Genomic DNA, 10,637 nt, shown 5'->3' on the forward strand with positions numbered 1-10,637 from the left:
CCCCGTGTCCAAATCAAATCCAAAGAGGACACTTGCCCATGGTCATATACTAACAGTGACCTCGGCAACAAACTGCTCACACACGAGCATCCCATAGCAACCATTACACCAAGTGGATTCCGAAGCAACCCAAGAGAGCGTTCCTGTATTCTGAATTTCCTTCTCAAATGTATTGGAAGAATAAGAAAGTCTGTGTTCTCTCTCTCTCAGACCTATGCGAATTTTAACAACCTTAAAAACTGAAGGCAAATATTGACCGCGCCTCCCTGGGCACTATCTTGCTGATTTGTGCATTACAGTGAGTTTAAGAAGTGAAGACCATCTTTCGCCTCTCTGGCCCAGGAGTCTGGCGCTTGGGGAGATGACACAGGAGTAGATGCTCTCTTCTCTCCTCAGGTGCTGGGAAGGAGAAACTCCTGATCGCTGTGAAAGTGTAGGCTGTTCTTTCCATACGCAGCGTCTCCTTTGACTTTGATGTCTGGACTATCACCATTCTACTTTGGCTTCTGGTTCAAGAAAATGGTGAATGTGCTGCCATGGTAAAGGTTCGGGGGACTTGGTGTCACTCCAGGATGATGACCTATGCTGCCCATTGGCAGCTCCGGCAGAGGCTCTGTCACTTCAGACAGTTACTGTCTAATGGCTCATTCAGTTCAACGACCCCATGAATGAGGCAACTGTCTACAGCTGACAGATGGAGAAACTGAGGCACCGAGAAGCCAAGGGATTTATCCAGGACCTCTCAACCAGCCATGCCGACACTGGGGTGTGCATCTTGTTCCCAGGAACTCTATGCTGCTTCACTATGACTTTAATTTGGGTCTTGAGGCAAAATGTGTATTCTGAAGTTCTCTCTCAATGTACTATGAGGACAGAGTGGACACTCCCTTTCCTAATAGACTAGGTCTGTGCTGCTCAATACTTAAAATCATTAACCTTGCTGACATTTAAAATCTAGATCTTGGGCTTGGGAAAGAGCTCAGTAGTTAACAGACTGCTACCCTTTCAGAGGATCTGAGTTCAAATCCCAACAGCCATATTGTACCTCAATTGTCTGTGACTCTAGTTTCGGGGTGTCTCACACAGACAAAAGTGTAGGCAAAACACCAATGCACACAAAATAAACTTAAATAAATAAAAATAAAATCTAGATTTTAGCTACGTTATTTATGTTCCACGGCTCCAAAGCCCCACAGAACTACATCCTGTAGGATGTTTGAGCCCTAAAGACACCGAACACTACAACTTTCTGTAGAACCTGTATGAGGAAAAAAAGCACTGTGACAGACGAAGAACCAGAGATGCAAGGAAACTTAAAAAGTATTCAGTGAGAACGCAGGTTTTGAGAAGCTCACAGCTCAGACATCACATCTGAGTCCCTCCCTGGCCTCCTGCTCCGGCTTCCGGCATAACTTTCTCGTGGATCCCACATTGCCCATGGCAGGTAGCTCATCTTTGCTTTCCTGTGTGCTCTGTGCCCTGAGGGCTGGACTGCGATGTGGCTGTCAGAACCTGCACATTCACTTGACATTGTAGGAATCTTCAACAGAGTCATGGTTGAGGGTATAGACTTTGAACTACACGTAGCAGCTGCAGACACTTGGGTAGCTTATGAGAACCTGCACCCCGAGTAGGATCACCTGTAAAGGGATGTTTGCCCTCAGAGGGTCTGGAAATATCTGTTTAAAGGATCTGGTCAAACACTCTAGAACCACAGCTATGGTCACTACCTTGCTGTAAATGACTTATATATCACTGTCATTGCACTGGACGGATGCTCCTGGTCATTGTTGTATCCTTGAGGCCAGCTCCTATTGATAATAAATTCTGGAAGTCTCTAATAAATGTAGTAATTATTGATTAAAACAATGAAGGGTTTAGTCTCAGAAGGAGTTTGTTTTATCATAAGCTTTATGATTTATATATGCCTCCCCCTTCCTTTCTTTTCTCTTAAGATGGGATCTAACTATGTAGTCCTGGTTGACTTGGAACTCATTGTGTAGACCAGGCTGATCTTGAGTTCACAGGGGTCCACCTGCCTCTGCCTCCCGAGTGCTGGGATTACAAGTGTGCACCAATATGACTGAATTGGGAGAAATCCACTTTAAGACCTTCGTAGATGCCTGAAACTGTGATAGAATGAAACTTGATATAGTCTACATATCCCTGTGATGGACTTTCATCTATTACATGGTAATCTAAGCTATGTGAGTGTGCTTGCCGCCCCCTCTTCCTTTACTGAACACACATTTCTTATACCCAATAGGAAGTCCACATGCAATGAAATGACAGAGCCTCTTCTCCATGAAAGGGCCACTTGAACACAAGTCCAGAGATGTCCTCACCGTGGATGTGATAAGCCAGATGATGACGTGGCTAGCCAACGAGTAGCAGATATAGCAAGGATAGCTGGTCCCAGGATGCTTTGCAACCAGAGGGATAGAACAAAATTTCCTCATAGCACTTGGAAAGACATCCAACTTAAAACTTGTGAGATTTTTCCTTCCAGAGTTTTCCATTTGAAATTTGATCATGGGTAACTGAAACCACGGAAAGCAAAAGTTACACACCAGAGGAGTATAGTCTAGTTCAGTTCCCCTCCAGATGCACGAATCTCCAGTAGCAAGTGCCTTTGTCGTGCTAGGCTGGATGTTGCTTGTACATCCAGCAATGGGGAATTCATTACCTATAGACAGTGCTTGGCAGCTTGGACCTCCGTGTTTGGTGGAGCCACAGACAAAAAGGGGCTTTTAGGTCATCTTTCTTTGTCTCTCAGCCATATGAACCTTTTCCTTTGCAGAAACAGGGTACTGCAAATTGTGTCTCCAGCAAGCTTTGTGAGGTTTCATGACTATCACTGGGGGCGGGGAGAGGTGGAAAATGAGCCGAGAGAATCTGGCTATTAAACACATTACCTGCATTTATGGTTCTCGTGCCCCAAGGCCTGGGATAAATCGGAGAAGGAAAAACATTCCACTCTGGCTCTCCGTGACCCCTGAAGGAAACCCCCCATGGAGTCGTTTAGGATAGTAATTTGAGCATAGACTCCGGCATGTTCCTAGCCTTCCCCTCCATAAACTCAGGAGCCTCATGATAATCGGCACCAAAGTGCTTGAAAATGTGGCCCAGAACCCTTCCAGATGAGGGTCGGGCTCGAAGAAATAAAAAGTTAAGGGCGCGTTGCTATGGCATTACCATTGAGGGAGTGTGCACGGACTTCAAACTGTGCGCTGAAAGTATGTTCTTTCTGTGTGCCCTGCCCATGAAATGCTAAGCCAGCAAAACCATTAAAACGTCAGACAGGGAGCCAGGTGGGAGAAACGCATGTTTAATAGCAAACATGTAGCCCATGGTAATTGTGTCCCCTGAAGAGTTAAAGATGGGGGGAGAGAGGAATTGTGAAGAAAGCAAGCTGGAAGGCAGGGTTGCTGGGCTCCTTGTGCCCTCTCCTGAGCAGGCAGACTTCCCCCTCAACTAGCAAAGCCCACAAAGCATCCCCACTCCTTTCCCTTCATTAGCTCTCTGCAGTAAATTAGCCAGCAAGTCCCAAGTCCCAATTTACTTTCAAAATATTAGGTTGAATTACACAAAGTCGCCAGCATCACAGCTTCTTCGCTCTATAAAAAGTGTCAGCTGTAGGATTCAACTATACTCAGTCTCAGACTAGCTCCTTTGTCCACCTCCACTGTCACCATCTTGGTGCAAGTGGTTTTGTCCTCTTACTAGGAGAGTTCAGGACACACATGTGTACACCCAGGCAAATGCTGTTGTGAGGGAGAGACAGGTCTGGAGAAGGTGGCATTCTGGTTTGCAGTTTCTTCCTCTGAACTGGAAAAGAACAGAGTTCTTGCTTACTCCGGCAGGCCTCTGGGGTGGGGTGGGGGGAAGGGGGCGGAACTTTCTGAAGGACAGCTCTTGTTTTGCCTAATACAGACCTCAGGTGATCAGCAGCCCTTGGCATTACAAGCAAGTTCTTTAGGGCAAGAGATTGTGGGTGGAGAAGCAGTGTCATCTAAGAAGGAGCCTTAGGTGAGATGTTGAGGGAAGCACTGCAAAGGGCACACATGGTGGCTGGAGAGCACTCGCTGCTTTTCCAGAGGACCTGAGTTCAGATTCCAGGACCCACCTCAGGCAGCTCACAACTGCCTATAGCTCCACCTGAAGGGGCTCTCATGCCCTCTTCTAGCCTCTGTACACACACACATGCACACACACGCACACACGCATGCATGCACACAGTACATTTTTTTAAAAAGAATAAAAAGCAGGAAGAAAGAAAAAGGAAGAAAGGAAGGAAGGAAGGAAGGAAGGAAAGAATGAAAGAAGGAAGGAAGAAAAAAGTCACATAAGCCTGAAAATACATGGTCAGAGAAGACTTGAAAAGACATTAAGATTTCTCCCCAGGCTGGTCCCCTAACTTAGAAAACTACTGAAAGACATCCTTTGTTAATTAGTTCACCAAGGTTGGCTGTCATGGCTGTTTTTATCAAGTATCTGATTTTCAACAACAAAGTCACACTATGTACAAAGAAATAGAAAACACAGCCCACCAAAAGATAAAAATAAAGTGACACAAACTGTTCTTGATGAAGAAGAGACTTCATCTTTACTAGACAAAGGTATATATGTATATATATTAAACAGCATTGGCACTAGTCCTAGAGGGAGAGAGAGAAAAGGAAAGAGCTTGTTTGAGGAGACCATGGGGCTGGAGAGATGGCTTAGTAGGTAAGGGTGGTTGCTGCTCTTGCAGAGGATCTGAGTTTGAGCTTGGTTTCCAATACCCATGTCAGGAAGCTCGTAACTGCTGGTAATCTAGCTCCAGAAGACCCATTTTCCTCTCTGGTCTTCACAAGTGCCCATACATACATGTACACACACACACACACACACACACACACACACACACACACACACAATTAGATTTTTAAAAGGAATTAACAACTCAGTTTCTCCCAAATTTGAATAACTGGATATACAAACTTTAAAAGGCATTGACCTCCTACTAAGACAAGCCTGAAGAGACATCAGGATACACAAACACACTGCTGGATTGTGTATCACACACTCTCTCAAAGAGAGACTCTTAACAAGCAGCAAGAGAGAAGAGATTTGCCTCATATAATGGGTTCTCAGTCAAAATGATTCCTCGAGTGGAAACTAGGAGGTTGCAATTCAGTATGTGTGTGTGTGTGTGTGTGTGTGTGTGTGTGTGTATGTGTGTGTGTGTTATATTTAAAATATATACCATCATTACCACCACCAACAATAACAAAGATGCATTAGCCAAGGAATTTGCATCTAGCAAGATTGTAAATGGAGGAAAGAGTAAGGCATTTCTAGTTGAACAAAAGGTGATAAATTCATTGTGGTGCTTGCTTTTCTTGGGTATGTAAACAAATGTCTGTTATCCACAGACAAGGCACCCATAACTGACCAGTTAAAGTTTCTACTCAAGTCTAGCTTGGTGAACCAATGAGTTTAACTGAGTTTACTTATGGGAGCATGGATGAAGGCTACCTCTAGAAGAATGGGTAATTTACTGGTGGCCATATCACTTAAGAAGATGCTCCACTCTCCCTAGCAATTGCTAGCCCTTATATTCTTGGGGAGAGGAAGAGCTTTGTATCTTATAGCGCCACCCCATGAACTCTCTGTAGCCCCAAGTGTCCTACCTTGTGAGCTACTTGCACAAACTGCCTCATGCATCTTGTGAGCCCTACCTGTTCTCCATGAGGGGATGTTAGCAGGCTCAATCTTGTGGTGGTCTTGCTCTGATTGAAAGATTTCAATAGTCATATTATGCTCTCCCTCTCCCTCTCTCTCCCTTTCTCCCCCCTCTCTATCTCTCTGCATGTGTGTGTCAGAGGACAACTTGCTGGAGTTACTTTCTCCTACATGTGTGTTCCAGAGGTCAGTCTCAGGTTATCAGGCTTAGAAGCAAGCACCTTTATCTACTGAGCCATCTCACTGTCCCATAGCTTGATTTTTCAAGTCTTTTTAACCAAAGCACATGATATCTTCAGAAACAGGTCTTGTCATGTAGTTCTGGCGTACAACCAGCAGTAGTGACAATAGCCTTTTATGGCTTGTGGCTTCAGGGTCCTCTCTGGCCTTTAACTTATGTCAGTGGGGAACACAGGCATGGGGATTTTCCCCCCAACAATCTCATGGCTCCTGGAAAGTGCCTTCTGTCCACACAGTGCTTTATTTCAAACACTTTAATTGTTTTATTTTATTTATTTTAATGTTCTTGCAGATGTTTCCCCAAAATCTATAAGTCACTCAAGAGTTAGCACTACAGGGAGAGGAGTTGTTGGTGAATAAAAATAAGATATATTGTATGGGAGTCTTAAAGAATTAATAAAAAATATTTTTTTAAGGAGCTAGCACTGCATAATGAAACCTTTTTACAGAGGGTAGGCAGGATCTCCAAGAGCTCATTGCCCATTCCAAACAAATGCCAATTGGTCTCTGGAGGCTAAGGGGATACTAAAATAAAGCATTAGTAAGGGCCAAGGCAGCATGAGAAGATCCCTTTGCCTGTATCAACTGTTTCCTTAAAAGAGTGTAGTAGGTACAGTGTCATGGTTGGGAGACATCATCCCCTCCACAACCCCCATGACCCATCTGGCCTTCTCCACCTGGGGTGCTGCCTTGGGACTCCCATTTCTCCCCACTCCTCAGACTCAGCATGGATAGCTTTCATTACTTGGCCTGGCCCAGGGCCAAAGGGAACAAAGCTGTGCTCTGCTGGAGTTAGTTCCTGGGGTCTGACAGGCTCTGGCTGTCACCATGGCTGCCACCTCTCCTGAAAAGGGTCCAAACAGGGTGAAGTCTCCACCCCTAGTATACTTCCTTGCAGGGAAAAAGGTACCCCGAGTATACCCAGAGTTGGGAAATAAGTGTCCACCCCTAGGTTGAGCTTGCTCTTTTTCACTCTGCCATTTATCCCTTCTTTCGATCCTTTGGTGAGCAGTTGCCGAGGGCTGAAGCCACCCTGAAGCTCATGTGCAGGGGTATTTGGCTTTTGATAAACTTCCCGGAGAAATGTGACCCAACACAAATCTCATCTGCTTTGGGATGACCTGTGTAGATGCCCTTTCTGCTTTCCCCTCTCCTCATCTCCCCCAGAATGATCAAGTGCTTCCCTAACTCAATTACACAGTGGTCTAAGTCATTCAGCTCTGCCAGAGTCTCCTACCTTAGAAAGAGTATTAGCCCACCAAAGGGCTCAGCAGAGCCTCTGAATCGTCACACCAATGGGGCAGGTTCTAAGACCCTTGCTGAGTCAGCCTCCTTTTCAGTTCGCCTGTGCACACAGACATACAAGTCCAGTGAATTGGGCCTCAAACACTACTTCTCTTGTAGCCTGTTTCCTGTGAACTCAGATACTCAAGGGGACTTCAGCAGGTGGTAACTAGATGAAACAGTCCATTGGGGCTTGGACAGGGCTCTTTCATTTCTAATTTAAAATCTTTCACAGAGCAGTGAGGTGGATCAGTGGGTAAAAGATGCCTGTCCTTAAGCCTGAGGATGCGTTCGATTCCCAGATCTCCCTTGAAAGTAGGAGATAACTGACTCCTGCAAGTTGGTTTCTGCCTTCTCAGTGTGTTGTAGTGTATGTGAACCTAGACATGAAGGCAAGCAGGGACACACACATGTGGGCATGCATGTGTGTGCATGTGCGTGCATGTGAGTGGGCAACCCATCCTGTTCTTCCCTTATAAACTTTTCTTAATTCAGAATCAGCTTAGAGGCGGAGTATTCCCTGACTGGCTTTCTCCTCCTGGGGTGCTGCCTTGGGACTCCCATTTCCTGTACTTGGCCTGATCTGCATGCTGAATCATGGATTTTGAATTTTTGCTTCCTCTGTACTAAAGTCTCTGAGAGTTATCTTCTACCATCTCTCTCTTGCTCTCTCCCTCTTCAATCTGAGTTTTCCAATGGGTTCCAGGGATCTGGATCTCAAAAGGGGCTCCTGTTTTATGTTTCCTGGTGATGTGCTAAAACATCCAGATAAATGCAGCTTAAGAAAGAAAGGCTTTTATTTGGCTCACAGACTGAGGTAGAGCCCCCATCATTGTGAGGAAGTCTCAATAGCGGGAGCTAGAGGCAGCTGACCATTGCTTCTGCAGTCCAGACCCCGGAAGTAATTTATTTTTGTGTTCAGCCCATTTTTACTCTTTATACAGCTCAGGGTTCCATCCCAGGTGACACCCACAGGGATCAGGTTTTTCCACTTCAGATTAGCCTAAAAAAGGCCAAGTAACATATAAAGGCAGACCTATCAGAATTACATTTGGTTTCTCATCTGAGACTCTAAAAGCTTGAAAGGCCTGGGCAATTGTCTTGAAGACCTAAGAGACCACAGATGTCATCTTAGAATACCATACCCAGCAAAACTTTCAATCATCGTAGATGGAGAAACCAAAATATTCCATGGCAAAATCAAATTCGAACAATACCTTTTCACTAACCCAGCCCTACAGAGGATACTAGAAGGAAAACTTCAACCCAATGAGGCTAACTATACTCAAGAAAATACAAGGAATAAATAATTTTACACCATTAAAACTGATAGGAAAGAAACACAAGTACACACACACACACACACTCAGCCACCACCAACATCAAACTAACAGGAAATATCATCATTCGCCATTAATATCTCTCAGCCATCAATGGACTCAAATCCCTAGTAAAAAGACACAGGCTAATAATGAATGTGTAGTAAACAGAATCCATCATTCTGCTGCATACAAGAAACAATTCTCAACAACAAAGATAGTCATTATCTCATTATAAAGGGCTGGAAAAAGGTTTTCCAAGCAAATAGACCCAAGAAACAAGCTGGAGTAGCCATTATAATAATATTTAATAAAATAGACTTCCAACTGAAAGAAATCAAAAGAGACGGAGAAGGATACTTCATACTCATCAAAGGAAAAAAATCCATCAAGAGGACATCTCAATTCTGAACATCTATGCCTCAAATACAAGGGTACCCACGTATGTAAAAGAAATATTACTAAAGCTTAAATCATACATCGAACCCCACACATTAAGAGTAGGAGACTTCGCCAGGCAGTGGTGGCACACACCTTTAATCCCAGCACTTGGGAGGCAGAGGCAGGAGGATTTCTGAGTTCAAGAACAGCCTGGTCTACAAAGTGAGTTCCAGGACAGCCAGGGCTATAGAGAGAAACCCTGTCTCAAAAAAAAAAAAAAAAAAGAGTAGGAGTCTTCAACACCCCACTCTCACCAATGGACAGGTCATTGAGACAGAATCTAAACAGAGAAATAATGAAATTAACAGAGGTTATGATTCAGATGGGTCTAACAGATAGCCATAGAACATTTTACTCAAACACAAAAGAATATACCTTCTTCATATACCTCATGGAACCTTCCCCAAAATTGGCCATATAATTAGTCACAAAACAAGCCTCATCAGATACAACAAGGTTGAAATAACCCCTTGAGTCTTATCAGATTACCATGGATTAAACCTGGACTTGAACAACAACAGAAACAACAGAAAGCCTATAAACTCATGGAAACTGAACAACTCTCTACTCAATGATCATTGTGTCAGGGAAGAAACAAAGAAAGAAATTGAAGACTTTCTAGAATTCAACAAAACTGAGGGCACAACTTATCCATGGGACATTATGAAAGCAGTGCTAAGAAGAAAGTTTGTTCATAGCACTAAGTGCCCTCATAAAGAAATTAGAGAGTTCTCATACAAACAAAGTAAAAGTACACCTGAAGGATGTAGAAAAAAAGAAGGAAACATACTCAGGAAGAGTAGAGGTCAAGAAATGATCAAACTCAGGGCTGAAATCAATCATTTAGAAACAAAAAGAACAATACAAAGAATCAGTGAAACCAAGAGCTGGTTCTTTAGAAAATCAAGATAGACAAACCCTTAGCCAAACTAACCAAAATGCAGAGAGACAGTATCTAAATCAACAAAATCAGGAATGAAAAGGGAGACATAACAAAAGACACTGAGGAAATTCTAAGGACTATTAGATCTTACTTCAAAAGACCATACTCCATAAAATTAGAAAAATCTAAATGAAATGGATGATTTTCTAGACAGATACCAATTATGAATATTGAACCAAGATCAAATAAACTATCTGAATAGTTCTATAATTCCTAAGGACATAGAAACAGTCAATAAAAGTCTCACAACCCCCAGAAGCCCTGGGCCAGATGGTTTTAGGGCAGAATTCTACCAGGTTTTCAAGGAAGAGCTAATGCCAATACTCCTCAAACTATTCCACAAAATAGAAACCGAAGGAACACTGCTAAGCTCATTCTATGATGCCACAGTCACCCTGATACCTAAACCACACAAAGACTCAAGAAAGAGAATTTCAAATCAATTTCCCTTTGAACATTGATGCAAAAATAATAAAATACAAACTAAATCCAAAAACATGTTGAGACATCATCCATCATGAACAAGTAGGTCTCATCCCAGGGATGAAGGGGTGGTTTAATATATGAAAATCCATCAACATAATCCACCATGTAAACAAACTGAAAGACAAAAACCACATGATCATATTACTAGACACAGAAAAAGCATTTGACAGAATCAAATATCACTTCATGATAAAAGT

Source organism: Mastomys coucha, unplaced genomic scaffold (genome assembly GCF_008632895.1).
Source record: "Mastomys coucha isolate ucsf_1 unplaced genomic scaffold, UCSF_Mcou_1 pScaffold22, whole genome shotgun sequence".
Taxonomy (NCBI): Eukaryota; Metazoa; Chordata; class Mammalia; order Rodentia; family Muridae; genus Mastomys; species Mastomys coucha.